We start from the raw sequence: 2,797 nt of genomic DNA, 5'->3' as shown, positions 1-2,797 counted from the left end.
CTTTCTTTCTTTCTTTCTTTCTTTCTTTCTCTCTCTTTCTCTTTCTCTCTCTTTCTTTCTTTCTTTCTTTCTTTCTTTCTTTCTTTCTATTTTTTTCTGTTTTTAGGAATTAGAGAGACTTACCTTTCTCTTCAGTGAAGGAATATGCAGTATCATGAGTTCTTTTTACTGTGGTTAGTAAGACACATCTACATTTGAAGGAAAACTCTAGCAACTTGTTTAACAAATTGTTGCTATATTTATTTGCCTTATCACTTCTTTTGGATTTCATATGCTAGTTTTCTTTTACTGATGTGATTATATATGGCATTTGTTGAAAACTGCCTGTATTTTTGAGGAGGTATAAGAATTTGCAAAATACTCTGTTAATATCAAGCTATATGGCACAGAAAAGGATTCACATAAGTTTGTTCTTGATGTTTTTGTTTTGGTTAAGTACATAGTCCTATTCTTATTCTCACGTTTACTGTAAGCACTAAGTTAGCAAAAGTTTATCTTTTAAACTGGATATCTTTTTTTCCTTATTAAGAAAATAATCAGTTTTGCTAAAAACTTCCAATACAGTTATAATGATTTTACTGGTTTCAGATTTGTTTAGATAACAAAGCATCTTTAAAATATATTTTTAAATTTCTGTGTATTACACAGTAAGTTTAAGATATTATAGAAATGCAAACCTTTTGACTGTTAAACTACTAACCAAATAAAAATATATTCAAATGTTGTAATTAAATAAATTCAAACAAACAAAAAGTGAATACATTCTTTTAAGAATTTGAGAGGCTCAGTACTAATGTAGTTTTAAAGCTGAGGCAGGTTGGAAGAATTGAGTGCTTAGGATAGCTAAGGTATTTATTAGATTATACTTGATATAGTTCAATAATAGATCAAGGTGCCTACTGAGTAGTAAGACACTGCTTTTAAGATAAGCATCAATTTGTGCTTTTTTTATTTCTATGAAAAACATTTTCATCTCAGAGTAATAAATTGATAGCAGTAGTGCTGAATGACTCTTTTTGCATCCAATAATTGCAAACTAAGAAATTATACTCATGCAACACAGTTTGTATTGCTGACTGCCTTAGAATTTCATTGAAAAAATATAGAAAACTTTCTAACGGGTTATAGTCTCTACTGACCACTAGAGGGCAGCACAGAGTTATTAATGGTCTAGTGATAGCCTATAAAACAACCAGAACAGAGAAAAGTGTAGAATAATTTTCCAGTACTTATATTTATTTTTTAATATTTCCTCAAGATGGAAAGCTATATGCATATTTGGTCTGCAAATACAAAGTGGATGCAATTTTATTTTAAAATAATGATAATACCTTTGTCTTAAATACTGTTTTAGGCATGTTGGTAAATCTCTACTCTGTAGAACATTTCTCCTTAGTGGGTATATTCATAGAAGAAGTCCATGGTTAGCCATGCTCTGCACAGATATCTTCCTTCGAGCAAATATGAGACTCCAGTATTGGTTCAGTACGACCAACATACCGTGTTTCTCTGAAAAACAGACCTAGAATCCATGGACACAGTTTTCCAGTTCAAATAGGAAAAAAGTTTATTATAATTCCAAGAGCAGGAGGTGGCGTACAGATTGATAACAAATATACCAGAAAGCAAGTTAAAGAAATGAGAGCTCATGTGATCCCATCAGCTTTGCCCTGTCTGTCCGGAGTCCTCAGTGTTCAGTCTTAAGACCTTTGCTGGCCGACACACTCTTGAGCGTCATGCACAACAATCTAATTTTGTGATCAAAGTTTTGACTTGAATTTCTTTTTTTTTTTTCCCCTTTTTTGTGACAGGGTCTTGCTATATAGCTCAGGCTGGCCTTGAACTCATGGCGGTCCTCCTGCCTCAGCCTCCCAAGTGTGGGGCTTACAGGCATGTGCCACCACGCCCAGCTGACTGGGATTTCTTAAAGCCAACTCAAAATCTGTGACACTTCTGAGCGGGAATCTGTGATTTTCACCTCCCATCTTCCTCTTCTCAGTCAGGGCCCCTTCTAGTGATGAGTGGCACCTTCCACTAGCACAGTCAGAAAATCTGCCGGCTTCCTACGTACTTCCTCCTTCACACCAACCATGCCCAATTCATTAGCCCACCCTGTGGACTCTTTAATGTCTGTTTAGCCTGCCAGTCTTGCTGGTTTCCACTCTTACCACCACAGCTTAAACGAGCACCAGTTTCTATCAGCCCGCTCAGTAGCCCGGCCTGCTTTACCGCACCATGCCTGCCCCCCGCCCGCCCCCAGGGCTCTGGGTGGTGCTGCTCGAGCCCTGTCTGCGAGCTCTCACTATGCATCTCCATAGGGTGATGCGTGACACTTACCAGTTTCTCAGTATTAATGAATGAATAATCCCTTGGTCATTCTGTTCTATTCTGAGGATTACAATTTGCTTCTTTGCCATTAAACTAACACCTCCAGATGCATTTTTTCATTTGCTAAAAGGGGCCAATTTATTCCTCTTCCATTAGACTGAGAACAGCACCCTCTTCCCACGCCACTGCTGCCAGGTATCAATTCCGTGACTCCTGACTGAGGGATGTGTTCCTCCTTCTCTCCTAGTATGTCTGGAAATAAGACCTGGCCTTAGTCTTCCTGTATGTATTCCTCAGTCCTTTTCTTTTCCTTTCCATCCTATTCCAAAACTATCTCAGTTTGTAATAATTGTGCGTATCTGTGGTTACTTTTAACATGCGTGTCTGTGCTGAATGCGAGAGTGTTTCTTAAGGGCAAGAATTCTACCTGATTTTATTCACCTGATTTCCTTAGTGAGGTGCACGACAC

At 37.6% G+C, this 2,797-nt stretch overlaps 1 protein-coding gene across 4 annotated transcripts in view; it reads left to right on the top strand.

Moving 5' to 3' along the window:
- Stxbp4 (syntaxin binding protein 4) overlaps positions 1–2,797 on the top strand; it is a 172,406-nt gene that overhangs the window by 21,128 nt on the left and 148,481 nt on the right. The window lies entirely within an intron of this gene.

Source organism: Chinchilla lanigera, unplaced genomic scaffold (genome assembly GCF_000276665.1).
Source record: "Chinchilla lanigera isolate Chin_1 unplaced genomic scaffold, ChiLan1.0 scaffold00050, whole genome shotgun sequence".
NCBI lineage: Eukaryota > Metazoa > Chordata > Mammalia > Rodentia > Chinchillidae > Chinchilla > Chinchilla lanigera.
The sequence above is the reverse complement of the archived record's forward strand: the minus strand, read 5'-3'. Positions and strand labels throughout refer to the sequence as shown.